A 14378-nucleotide genomic window follows, 5' to 3' on the forward strand; every position below is an offset into this window, starting at 1 on the left:
TGTAATAAAAAGAGACAGTTTTCTTGATTAATGACTCTATTCGGCTGTTACCACTTGTTTGACTAATCTCTGGAGTTAATGATCAACCACACAAAGTAAAACCAGTCTCTATAAGATTGTAACATCAATATGTGGAATCCAAAGGGAAACAAATACTGGTAGAGTAGAATACCAAACAATATTGTACCTAGAATCCCTTGATCAAAAATATCATATTTAAGTTGAATTCAAACTATGAGCTCATGCTATTTAAAAAAATAAAAATAAAAGGGTTTCAAATCGGAATAGCAGTTTGGGAGTTGAGATCACAAATCCGAATACAAGCATAATTTTACATTTTTATTTTATTACTATAGGGTGGAACAAGAATACTTTATACTTGTACTAAATAAATTATTGAGCAAATTTCATTTTATTCCCCTGTGGTTTAGTATTTTTTTACATAACCCCTTTATGATTTTAAAAACTATACATAACCCCCTCATGGTTTGGATTAAAGTGTCAAAATGACAGAAATTATCATTCGTAATGGAGTCACCTAAAAGTTAAAAATACCCTTATATAAAGTTGAAAATTATTTATAAACCATGGGAAATTATGTGTATATTTTGAAAACTATAAGGGGGTTATATAGTAAAATATTAAACTATAAGGGGGTTGTATGGTAAAACATAAAAATCATACGGGTTTAGTGTATCATGTATTTGTAAAGGTAATTTCGACATTTTTAGAAGTTCCGTTACAAATGACTATTTCCGTCACTTTGACACTTTAATCCAAATCATGAGAGAGTTATGTATAACTTTTGAAATCATAGAGGAGTTATGTAAAAAAAATACTAAACCACAGGGGGATAAAATATAATTTGCCCTAAATTATTTTGTACATTGGTTGGGGCAGAATTCACCTGTTACTTGTGCTGAAATGACATACAAAAGCCAAAAAGGGCAACTTTACAACGAGTATTTTCCCAATTCTACAAGGTAAAACAAGTCAAACATACTTCAAAATTAGTTTACAAGGCTGTAATCTTCAAAACTAGTGGCTGTTGCATTTTACTAAAAATGTCTGAGCGAATATGCCTCAAATTCAATTTCTTGAAAGAAAATTTAGTAGTAGAAGCAAATTCACTGTAAGTGCACCTTTAGCAGAAGTAAATATAATCAGGACAAAAAGATTAAGGAAAAACTGGGAGACTAAAAGTAGAAGCACGCAAGGAGAAACAGAATTAGACAGAGCAAAGAAGAAGAGGGAAATGAGTTGTGTCTATATTCATATTGCCGGAATGAATCCATCAATCATTGGATACTGAGTATAAAATCAAGTACACCTGATAATCAAGAAACAGAATTGCATCAAACTAATGGTAAAACTAGTCTACTTGTACAATTAATACTTCAAATGTTACTGCTAAATCAGTCTTTTTGTTGATCAGATCATGAAAATAGTCCATCAAATGGCTACAGAACTAGTCTACTACTACTAGAGTACTTTTAAAATGCTGCTGCAAAATCAGTCATATATGGAATCAGATTTAAGATTTAGAAAGTGGTCATTAATATGTTTTTTAATTACCTTTTTATTTCACATATGTCACATTAAAAAAGTGGTACAGTATTTTTAAAAAAAAAATTATCCCAAATAATCTATTATCCAAATACACTCAACATTTTACTTTTTTTTTAAAGTAAATTAATAATGGACGAACGGGATTCTCATAATAACTAGTGCGTTAAAATTCTTATGCTACAATCGTACTATGTTAGGATCTCTATTAATTGGAATTGAATTATTGAGAATATCCAAGAATTATGAGAAGGTTTAAAAAGATGAAGTAAGAAAGAAGAACGAGAAGAGAGAGAGAAAAGAGAACTAGTGAGAGAAAGAGATAAAGGAAGAAACTGAATTGGGTTATTGCCAAAGATGCTTTTTTCACCAATCACAATTCACAAACGATCTTAGATCGATTAGGGGGGAAGGGTTGGGTTGGGTGGTACGGGGGAGGGAGTGTAAGCAAGAGGTCTCGGGTTCGAATCCTCCCGTTTATACTAAAAAAAAAGAAAAAAAGATCTTAGATCGATTAGTCACCAACTACTTTAATCACTAAATGTAGCGTAAACGGCATCATTCCACTAAAACTCTCCCTCATCGTTAAACTAAACCCTTTCAATATAAAAAGGGATAATTTCAGAAACCTCTCCTGAGGTTTCTGGCAATATCACTAGCCTCCCTTGAAGTTTGTAAAATTGCACAAACCTCCCTTGAGGTTAAGGTTTTGATAACAAATTAGTCCAATTAGAAAAAATAACATTAAAAAAGTACTTTAAGCAGAGAGATGAAACTTTGATTTCACAAATGCCCCTTATGCATGTATATAAATTGTATTAGTAAAAAAATAAAAATAATTAAAAGTTAGAAATAATTAATACACACATTTTGTTATTCAAAAAGTTCACATTTAATAAATTAGACAACATAAATAAGTAACAAAACTACACTAATGATCATAAGATTCAACCAAATAGATTAGTCATCTTTTTCAACATGATGTTTGCTATGATTTTGAATAGAAAATTTTTTGAATTTTGCCTTTCTTTTCCCTCCATTCTCCTTTCCTCTTTCACTTCTCTATTGTTTTTTTGCTAATTGTTTCTCCTAATCAGTTCATCTCATTTCCTATGAGCTATTTTAATCCCAGTGATGGAAATTGAATCTAATGATCAACAGTCAAGGAAATTTGAAAAAATTAGAATCCATGTCCGCATCATTACCAAAGTCTCCTTTTGGTTTAAAGTTTTATTCTTATTTCCTTAAAAGTGCGCTTACATAAAATTTGCTTCTGCTAGTAATTTTCCTTTAAGTAATTGATGTTGAGTCTTATTACTTAATTAACGGTCTATTCTTTTTATCAACCAGAGCAAAGACTGCAAAGAGTCTTCACATTTCAATTTGCCTCTCACTTTGATTCATATTCTCATAGCTTCTTTCACCCCTTTCCAACCACCAAGATCCCCACTCCTTTTTCTTCGTTTTTCTTGCAAAACAGATCAATCACTAGAAAACCATTCTAGCTAATCTTCAAGACTTCAACAGTTCTTCCTAACATTGTTCATAAATCTTTAAAGATTCAAGTAGAAAACAGAGGAATAACAGTTATAGGAAAGGGGACGCTAAGAGAAGAGAAATATGATATACAAGAAAGAGAAAAAACTTCAAAGAAGGCTAAACAGGAGAAGGTTGCACCTGTAGACACTAAAATTTCAATTTTATTTAATTCAATTTTAGCTTTATTTCTTATTATTTATTTTTTTTCATTTTATTTTATTTTAGTTGACTAAGTTTGCAAAATGATAGTTACTATTTATTTCTATTTATTGTAGTAAATTAGGTTCATCATTTCTTCTTTTAAAAAAATATTTTTGCATTAAATTTCTAGGAAAAGAAAATTCTCACAAAAAATTTGTTTTAATCTTTTTAAATTCAAGTGTTTCAAAATAAAATGAAAATTAGTGATGCATTTAACATTTTTTGGTTACATTAAACTTGTTTTGAAAAACAAAAAAATAACAAAATAAAAAAAGAAAATAGGTAAAGGCCATGCAAACTAGCTAAGTGGGATAGGCAAGCATTAGACAAGTGTCCTTATTTTTGACACCACAACACATGCTAGGCTAGGTGGCAAGACACTTGTTGGATTAGGAGAATTTTGGAAGGAAAAATTGGAAGAAAAATCTGGAAAAAGAAAAAGAGAAACAAAAGGAAAGGCTACGGGTGGGAGGAAAACGCAAGGGAAAAAAGAAGAAAAAGGGGTGGTTTCCGTTGAGGAAAAACAAGGGGAAAAAAAACTAGAAGAGAATGAGGGGAGATTGAGAGGAAGAAACGACAGAAAGGAAGAGAGGAAGAAAAACAGAAAAAGAGAGCAAGAAGTAAGCTTGGAGAAGGGAAGAAAAAAGAAAGAAAAGGGAGGAGGAATAGAGGGTTTTTGGGAGCTAGAAAAGAAGGAAGAAACAGGTGGGAAGGAGAGAAAAAGCTGCGGGAGATCAGAAAGGAAACAAAAAAAGGAAGCAAGGAAGAGAGGGAGAGATTGCAGAGAGAGAGGAAGAAAACGAGAAGGAAAACCAGGAAAAATAAGAAAAAAGGGTTTCGGAAAAAGAGAGAAGAGAAGGAGGAAAGAGAGAGAAAAAAGAAGGAGAAAAGGGAAGAAACCAGAAAGGGGGAACTCTGGGGAGGATTAGAAAAGAAAACAGCAAAGAAAACGAGAGAAAAAGAAAGACAAAAGAGAGAACGGGAGGAAGAAGGCATTTTTTTGCGAGCGAATTGCGCGAAATGTCACTAAACTATTTCAAAGTGCCGGTTCTGGTCACTAAACTTTTTTATTAGCGCGAAATGTCACTGAACTAGTAAATCTGTACCGTTTTGGTCACTCCGTGTATTTGTGCCGTCAGGAGAGACGGAAATCAACTTTTTGAGGGGCAAATTCGTCTGCACAGTCTCTTCTGTTGGTTATTTAATATAGTGAGAAAATTTAAATTCTTTTTTCCCAATTTATGATTTGGGTGCAATTCTCCTTGTTTTCCTTACTCTTGATATATTTTAACCATCCAGCTTGAAGATCTTGGCCTTAGTAGCAGCTTTTTTCCTTTTATAGTTGCTGAAAAGGATGTTTGCTCTGAGATCCGTATGCTTGAAAGTGAAATGGAATTACCTGAGACAGATTGTCTTGGTGTGAAAACCGAAAGTAGAAAATTGGCCATGGATTTTATACATGAATTTGGTTGGCTTCTCCATAGAAGTCAGTTGAAGTCTAAACTAGGGCACTGAGATCAAAATTCTCATCCATTTGCTTTCACACGATTCAAGTGGATTATACAGTTCTCAGCAGACCATGGTTGGTGTGCTGTCGTGAAGAAACTCCTAGATCTTCTTCTTGATGGTAATATAGGTGCAAGAGAGCAGCCTTTGTTAAGGTCTGCAATGTTTGAGATGGGTCTCCTTCACAGAGCAGTGAGAAGAAATTCCAGGCCTTTGGTGGAGCTACTATTAAGATATGTCCCAGAGAGAATAGCAAATGAACTGAGTTTGGAATACGCTTCTCTGGTTGGTAGTGAAGGAAGCCCGTTGTTTAGACCTGATGCAGTGGGTCCAGCAGTATCCTGAGTCAAACGAAACCTTGACGCTTTTAGCCCGATTTTTGTCCAAAGCCAAGTCCAAAAGCACAATCCCAGTTCCGCCAAGAACAAACATGAACCCAGAGGAGAGCCCTTCGATAATATACTGCCCATTGACCCGACCCGGGAGGAAAACAACAGGTCTAACTGATCCGGTGCGAGGATCCTAAGTAGATCCGATGCCCGGAGGTTCAACGATGACATCGTAGACGAGCCCTGACACGACGAGGAAGTAGGTGAGGAGGATCAAGGCGTAGATGGTCATGGCGGATGGAAGAGTGAAGGATGGGAGCTTTAGACGTAGACGAGGAGGGCGGAGGAAGGAGTAGGGAAGGATTTTGAGGACGTGGAAGAATGGGTCGATGGCGGATGCAATAGGATCCTGCCGGGCTCAAGCACTCACCTATCTGTTTCCCAAATTTTCTTACGAAAGTAAGAAATATTATGAGCGCTACTTGGCAGCGTCAATTAAAGAAATATTACACTGATTGAACTTGGTTTTTATTTAATATTATGCGTGATGTAAAGGTGGCAGTTGAAGCATGGAAAAATGCTCGTGACAACAATGGTTTTTGACTGTACAGATGAATTTGCCCCTCAAAAAGTTGATTTCCGTCTCTCCTAACGGCACAAATACACGGAGTGACCAAAACGGTACAGATTTACTAGTTCAGTGACATTTCGCGCAAATAAAAAAGTTTAGTGACCAGAACCGGCACTTTGAAATAGTTTAGTGACATTTTGCGCAATTCGCTCTTTTTTTGCAGAAATTTTTTTAGGGGTTCAGGCTAATTTTTCGTCAGATTGAGAAGCAAATTTCTCCACTGAATCATCTTCTTCCTGGATTTTTTAAATGATCTGAACATATATGGAGGTAGATCTTCAAATTTTGTTCAGATATTGTTTTGAAATAACGTTGGGAAGACATCCAAATCGTTGCTCAAAATAGCCTGCTCGCCAAGGCTGCAATTTCTACGACAAAGTTCCCCTTTGTTTCGTTTCAGGGGTCGGCACACAGTTTCTTGGGAGATTTCGCGTTTGTTTGATCCCACAAACATTTTCAGGTAACCAAAGCCTCTCCTCTTGTAGATTTAACAAAATTTTATGAAGATTCGAACTCATTTGGGTAAGAGCTCTAAGTTTGCCTTGTAATGGTAGCTGATGACTGTTGAGATTCCTTTGTCGATGTCCATTGCATAGTTTTGATTATTGGAAATCAGCCTTTTGAGTTATATGATGAAGTTTCCGTGGTTACTTGATGAGTTTGTGTCGAAGTAGACTGATGTAGGGATGATGAAGTTGATGTTGCAATTCATGAGCTGATGCCCCTTTTTTTTGCTGCTTTTCGACCTGTGATAGGGTGTTAATTGTTAGTAATTTTATTGTTAATTCTCCTCTTTATCCTTGCCAAATATTGCTTTAATTGTCAATATATATTTATATTTGGTATTTGGATATAATTTCAGAAAGTGGAGCAGAAAAGTGCTAAAAGGGGACCTTCTTGAGAAGATTTCTCCACACGTGAGAAACTTTCCACAATCAGCCCAAATTGTGCAAACCAACGGAATTGCTGATGAAGAGTTGCCTTCCTATTATTAAGTCCTGGCAAGTCCACTAACAATAAGAAATCAAAAGGAGACAATTCTGCGGGGACCACGTAGCATTGATTTAGAAAATGTGTTCTTCTTTTGGGAGATGTACTCATTAGCCATAGGTGGACTTTGATGATGAAAGTAGCTTTTCTATTTGCTTCCTACGTAACTAGTTCTCTTATGAAAACTAGTGCAGAGGAGAATTGCAGGAACAAGCTTCAAAAAGACATTAGACTAGTTTTGGAGTTTTCTCTCAATATAAGCTCCGTAGGAGGATAGAGGAGTTTTTTTAGTTTTTCTCTCCGAGGGATGTTCCAGAGGAGAGAATAGGGAGTTGTTTTGGTTTGTTGAATTCTATTGTGCAATTTTCTTATTTTCTTCCGAGAGCTTTGTTATTCACTCTCTCAATTATCGAAGAAAGATGATGTCTTTAAATTCAATTAAATTGCGTGGGAATTTTCTTATGAGGCGTGGCTAATTTTCTCATCTAGTCAAGGATCAACGCGAAGACGCAGTCCCAAATATCTGTGAGATCTAATTAATTTTACGTGTTCCTTAATTTATTAATATTTGCATGTTTTCTATTTTAATTTCCATGGGATTATTTTGTTAATTGGATATCAAGGGCCCGATGTGCAATTTGACTTATTAATCTCCTGTCAAATTAATCAATTAAATCCGTAATTGTTTAGTTGGTTAATATTAGTGACAACTAGTATTTTCACATACTAGGAGAACATGCAATCTGATTTAAATAACCCTCGTAGCGTGTTATTAATTTGGGTTAGGCTTTTCTAGTTTTTAATGCAATTAGGAAATTAATTCCTACGGTCGTACCTAGGAGTATTTCCTGGTTAGAAGTAATCAACGGTCGTACCTTGGTTATCAATAAATTAAGGAAAAGCTGGTCGTTAGAGTTTATCGGCGACTATAACTAGCCTATTAATAAAATTAAGTGAACCTTCTTTGCATCAATGATCGGATGAATGGACTGTGTCTGCGTAGTTGTATCCTTGGCTAGAATTTATTTATCATTTATTTAATTGCTATTTACAATTGTATTAATTAATTATTTATTTTTGGTTAAATTATTTAATTATTTTTAGTTAAATTGTTTAATTATTTTTAGTTTATTCCTGATAAAAATCCCCCGTGTCCCGAACTTGAAAGGAATCAAATTTTTCCCAGTCCCTGTGGATTCGACCCTACTCACTACTATACACAGAAAATTTATTTTTCTCGAGTAGGTATTTATTATTGCACAGGCTCGACACCTGTCAACCTGAGTTGCATAATCTCTACTTTGTTGCAGCCATGTTGATATATCATTTTTTTTTTCGTTGCTGAAGCTCTTGGTTTACTCGAAGTTTGTGGTTTGCTTGTTGTTTGATTGGTAAACCATGTATATGTTTACTGCAAGTTTCTTTCTTTCCATCTTTGCTGCGTTTTTCATGTCTAGTTGCACCATTGGATCTGATGGAAATAGGTAATTGTATTTTGGGTAATGTTAACAATAGGTTGAAGTCATTGCACTTGGGTTTGGTTGATGAATCAGCAGGTTTAGTTTGAGTCATTTCGCATTAGCATGTTTCGGCTGAATGAGAAAAGTTGTAGAAAGAATTGTGGCTGGAAACTGCAGAAGCATAAACTTATTCGAAGCCTTGCATGGAAATTTTCAAAAATCGCACTTTGACCACTATATTTTTAAATAATTCTGATTTGGCCCAGAAAAATGAAAAAATGAATCAATCTTGTCCCTTTAAATTTTAATTTTTCTTTAATATACTTTAATAGGATTTTTTGGACAGATTATTCATAAGTTTTAGGAGAGAATTTGAAGGTTTAATAATTTTTTATAGATTTATAGTTTTGATTTGGATTTTAGTAAAATTTTGGGTAATTTTGTTGACAAGGGTTAGGTGAGAGGGTGTTGATTTAATTTTGTGAATTTTAGCATTTAGTTTTGGTAGGATTCATCTTAAGCCCCTAATTTTATTTTTTTTAATTTAGACCCTTAATATTTGTAATAATAATGATTTGACCTCTCAAACTTCTTTAATTCTTTCAATTGGGTCCTTGCTTGTTTTAATTTCTTGAATATGGGCTGTTTACTTTCATTTAAATACTTTAATTGATTCAATTTTATATTTATTTCCATCTCTTATAATTATTTGTTAATTAAAGTGGTGCCTTAACCATTTTCTTTGTATTGGAAGGCAAATAAGAGAAATTTCATTTCATTAGATCACTAAATCAAGGGAGGTACACTCTACTCCTTTATTTTGATGTTATTTGATCCTATGTGCTCCTATGTGATTTTATATATGTAATTGCATGCTTTTTGAATGTTTTTTTATTTACTTATTCACTTTATTTATTTTAATTTAATTTTTGATTATTTGAGAGGCAATTAAATGCCAAATTGTAATAGTTAGGTTATTATTTTATTTCATTTCATTCTTTACCCCTTTAGATTGTAGTTAGGACCCCCCCAAATTGTAATAGTTAGGTCTTATCCGCTTTTATTTTTTTATGTGTTTGTATGCTTGTGTGATTATATGTTTACTCGCTTTTCTTAGGATCTTTGCATCTAGATATCATGCTTATGTACTATGTGTTATATGTGATTTATGTGTTTATTTACTTTTATTATGTTTTATATGATTTGTTTGATTATAATAAATGTATGGCGTCACCACACTAGTCCAACACTAGTTGTGGCCCCCTTTCCTATTTTCTCACTAGTCCAACGCTAATGAGAACTTGTAAACATGGGCTAATCTAACGCTAAACCCTTAGAAACCGTTCACGCGTTAGATCATATTTGAGTGGCTAAATCACTACATTTCATGCATAATTTCCACTTTCTAGGATATTTATCATTTTGCATGATATTTTCCCTATATATATATATATATATATATATATATATCCCTTATCCTTATGTGTGAGACATGACATTAAACTTGCATTTCATTTAAGGAAAAATTAGAAATAGGATAGATCATTTGCTTGATCAAAATTAGGAGAATTAACCCTTTAAATATGGGATATGGACGAGTATGGTTTTTTAGCCTTAGCACGGTCGTATTTTCTCTATAAAAGAAAAAATTTAGTCACGAATTTTAGTTCTTCGTACTCGTTATGATGCATTCCTTTAGATCATATATATTTGTATATTATTACTTCATTTTCTTTTCTTATCTTCAAGTCTCATATTTTGCATATTTATGACCTCTTCAAAGAGTCATTTTTGGAAATCACAAATAATGTGATTTGCACTAATCAAACTTTGAAAAGATATATCGACCCTCCTGATAGCTATTAGGTCTAAGTTTTGCATGCATATAGTAACATCCAAATGTGATAAATTTTTAGATTAAATTAAGAAATTTTTTGACGAAATCACGCAACTAGTTTTGGTTAGGTTGAAAGGGTGCATTAGATCTTATCTTTGCCTTCCCTTTTTTCAACCGTGACTCCCCGAGTCATTTTCTCTTGATTTTCGCAGACTTGAAGTTATTTAAAAAGAGTTTTCTCTACTTTTTTTAAAATTCATTTTAGGTGGCTTGGTACACCTTAACTCAATACCAAGTGACGACTCCTATTTTTTCATTAAAAATTCTTTTTAAACTATTATTTTGGGTCAAAATCATCGCACTTTTTTAAGTCCCATTTAGACCCATTTTCTTTATTTACTTTCTAAAAATCAAAAATTCATTTTTCAATCAAAATTAATTAAAATTCATTTTTTATAAACTCGTAATTGTGATTTTTATTTTTTCAAAAAAATGGGCGCGACAGCACCAGAACTACAACAAGAATTCAAAAACTATCTTCAACAATTGGGCATTAAAGATCACACATTTGTAGTAGAATTATCGGTGGATGAGGGCAAGAGGCTGCCATATGATGTGAATATCCCCCGGAACAATATTAGGCAGCTGCTGAATGAGGAAGAATTGAAGAATTCTGTAGAATTTCAAGTCTCTTTATATGTTGCGTTTCTTGGAAGCCTCAGAGTCAATCTGAAGAAGAAGGGCAATTAGCCCTACCATGGATTATCTAATTGGAGTCACATTGTGAACCTCTATGAGGTTGGGCAAGGGACTCAACTACAGCTTTGGGGAGTCAAGAAGCAAGCTTCTTTTGGGCTCCTCCTTGTTATTTTAGACCAAGAAAAGGTTCTCTTGGATCAATTATCTGGCTTCTTCCTATTCTTTTTCTGTGTTATTCTTCTGTTTCTACTTGAATGTTTGAAGATTTATCAATAATGTATATTCTTCATTTCTTCTACGAGTACCATCCAGATTTTCTTTTCTGGTCATTAATAATTATTGATATATATACTCCGATTTCTATTAACAGCTCCAACAACTTAAGAGTGCTCGACAAATTCCACCAGAAATCAGAACTAGGATTCTAGGCTCTGAAGTAGCATCATAGTGTCACGGGCTGTTTGTTTTTCTACAAGCCAACACCCCGTACGGCACAAGCGTACATTCAAGACTTAAGTTATGAACGCTTGGCTAGTTCAGTTTTAACACAAAATGCGCAGTTATAATGCGAAAGCGCAAAAGTAATAGACAAAGAGAGAAGTATGTGTGGCAAACAAAAGCTTATATTATACAAAACTGCATGTACAAGGTTGCCAAAGGTTACTACAAATGGAAGGGACTTGGCCTATTTATAGGCAAGCCAAGAAACTAATACAGAACTCTAAAGAATTCTATAAAGTGTACACCTAAGCATTCTCTAGAAATCTCTACACAACTTTTATGTACACTTGGACACTAGAAGATTCTACACAAGTTCATACTTATCCACAAAGTTCTAAACTTATTTACAAGACTCTGGAAAATTCTAAAAGGTTCCACAAGCTTCTAGCATGTTCTATACAATTCTAACAACTTGTGGCACAACCTTCATGCTTTAGCCAAGACACCAAGATTTGGGACTTAGTTGGGGGATTGGGGTGTGGGTCTACTGACGGTTGCATGTGGATAGGCAAGGTCATGCGCGGTTGGGTACGATCCGTGTCATCCTCCCCACTCGATTAAGGCATCGATCCGATGCCTTAACCCTCTTCATATGCTCGTATGAGGTTTTCAAACTATTATAATTTCTCGACCGATTCCCAACTAATTTCTGCTTCGGGTAGCCCATGCCAATGCACCAAATACTATTTTGATGGTGCGCGATTCTTGTGTCGAACGATACAATCGGCTACGATCTCCTCCGTAACCTTGTCGTATTCATCCCTCATATCCGCAAGTGCTCTTGTTGACATGTTCTTTGATGGATCGTGCGGATCTTTATGAAACGACTTGAGTAAGCTGATATGAAAGAACGGGTGAAGTCGGGACAAAGTCTCGGACAACTCCACCTTGTACGCCATGTTGCCAATCTTTTTAAGCACTGTAAACGGCCCTTCATATCGTCGCATAAGTCCCCTGTGCACTCCGCGGATACGTCCGTGTTGGTAGAGTTTCACTAATAATTGTTCCCCCTCTTTGAAGACCGTTTGCGGTCAGCCCACTTCGTCATCCGTTGTTGGAATTTCTCCAAGTATAACTTGGTCGTTTCTGCCTATTCTTACCAATCTTTGGCAAAACAATAGGCAGGAGGACTTGTGCCTCTGTAACCCCTAACGATGTCTTTTGGGATCGTCAGTTAGAACCCAAGGACAACCTCAAACGGACTCCTTCCAATATTCTCATTCTTCTAGAGATTGAAGCAAAATTGTACCACGTCCAATAATTTTGCCCAACCTCGTTGGTTCACCGTCACATAGTGCTGAAGGTATACTTCCAGCACATAGTTCACTTCCTCAGTTTGCCCATTCGTCTGCGAGTGTATGGCCGTAGACATTAAACCCCGAACCAAACAAATGGAATAGCTCCGGGCAGAACCTCCCCCTGAATCGTGAGTCACGATCGCTCATGATTGTTGCCAGTAGCCCCTAATATTTGACAACATGAGCCAAGAAGAACTTGGTCGTCACCTTGGCTGTACATTCTTTTGGAGTTGGGATGAACGTAGCATACTTGGACAATCGATCAACCATAACAAAGATGTTCGTATATCCTTCGGACTTAGGCAACCCGTCTATAAAGTCTATTGAGACGCTTTCCCAAACTCGTCTTGATATTGGTAAAGGTTGCAACAATCCAGCAGGTGGTTCGTTCTCCACCTTGTCTTGTTGGCACACAATACAAGTACGCATGTAATCATCGACGTTGTCCCTCAAGTTCGATCAATAATAGAGCTCTCGTACAAGAGACAACGTGCGATGCATGCCAGAGGTGACCAGCATAACGACTGTCTTGACATTCTTTAAGAATATCTCTCCTCAAGTGCCTCCAATCGAGCACGTAAATTTACTGGCCCTTGGCATGGAGGACCCCGTCCTCAAGCCACAATCTTTTTGTCTTTCCTTCATTGGCTAATTCCATAAGTGCTTGGGCCCGATCGTCGTTTTAAAGTCCTTCCTTGATGCGCTCCAGGAGTAACCCCTCTGTTGCATACACGAGCGCGACGACACTTTTACGACTAAGAGCTTCAGCTACCACGTTCGTTTTGGCCGGACTGTATTCAAATTCAAGAACTCAGCCAAGTAATCTAGTCACCGCGCTTGCTTGCTTGACAACTTCTTCTGCGACTGATGGTAACTCACCGCCCTGTTGTCCGTCTTGATCCTAAACGGTGTAGCAACCTTTAAATAGTGCTCTCATACTCGCAAGCAATGCACCACGGCTAACATCTTTTTCTCATGCGTCGGCCATCGATTCACAACATCACTTAACTTATGGCTCTCATAAGCAATCGAATGACCGTCTTGCATAAGAACACCACTAACGGCAATGTCGGATGCGTCAACGTACACTTCAAATGACTTTGTAAAATCGGGCAATGCCAAGACCGATTCCTTAGTGATCGCATCTTTCAATGCTTCAAACATTTCTTGACAAGGTGCCGTCCAAGTCCACGTCTTACCCTTGCGCAACAAATTCGTTAACGGAGCGGCAATAACCGAATGCCTCGCGATGAAACGACAACAATAGTTCACCATCCCAAGGAACAACCGCAGTTCTATGGGCGAAGTCGGCACCGACCACTCCATAATGGCCTTAGTTTTCTGCGGATCTATACTGAGCTTGCCGTCCCCTATAATATGGCTCAAAAAGGAGAACTCGCGCAAGCAGAACTCACATTTCTCTTTCCGGACGTATAGTTTGTTGGTTCTAAAAAAGGCAAACACTTGCGTTAAATACTCAACATGCTCCTCCATGCTATTATTATATATGACAATGTCGTCGAGATAAATCACGATGAACTTGTCTAAAAACTCTTTTAACACTTCCTGCATCAACATGCAAAATGTAGGTGGTGCATTTGTCAATCGAAATGGTATCACATTAAACTCGTAAGAACCATACCTGGTAGTGATCGCTGTTTTGGGCTCGTCTCCCGCCTTAATTCGCACTTGATAATATCTCTTACGTAAATCAAGTTTGGATAGTACACTGCCAGCTGTAGTCGGTTGAACAAGTCCGCAATAAGAGGTATGGGATACTTGTTCTTGACCGTTATCTTGTTGAGCACACAATAGTCGTTG

Source organism: Coffea eugenioides, chromosome 9, assembly GCF_003713205.1.
Source record: "Coffea eugenioides isolate CCC68of chromosome 9, Ceug_1.0, whole genome shotgun sequence".
Lineage (NCBI taxonomy): Eukaryota > Viridiplantae > Streptophyta > Magnoliopsida > Gentianales > Rubiaceae > Coffea > Coffea eugenioides.